The sequence below is a fragment of the Cebus imitator genome, unplaced genomic scaffold (genome assembly GCF_001604975.1).
Source record: "Cebus imitator isolate Cc_AM_T3 unplaced genomic scaffold, Cebus_imitator-1.0 Scaffold659, whole genome shotgun sequence".
NCBI classification, from domain to species: Eukaryota; Metazoa; Chordata; class Mammalia; order Primates; family Cebidae; genus Cebus; species Cebus imitator.
Genome location: NW_016107974.1, coordinates 301,230 through 301,466, shown reverse-complemented (window position 1 = coordinate 301,466; position 237 = coordinate 301,230).

The window sequence follows — 237 nt, the reverse complement described above, 5'->3', positions numbered from 1 at the left end:
CCACCACGCCCAGCTGATTTTTGTATTTTTAGTACAGATGGGGTTTTATCATGCTAGGCAAGATGGTCACGATCTTCTGATCTTGTGATCCACCTGCTTTGGCCTCCCAAAGCACTGGGATTACAGGTGTGAGCCACCGTGCTTGGCCTTATACATAGGTTTTAAATGATCTGTGGCCTCAGCACAATATTTACAGTCAGGATTCTTGCCTTGCTCCAGTTTATTGCTCATATCAGT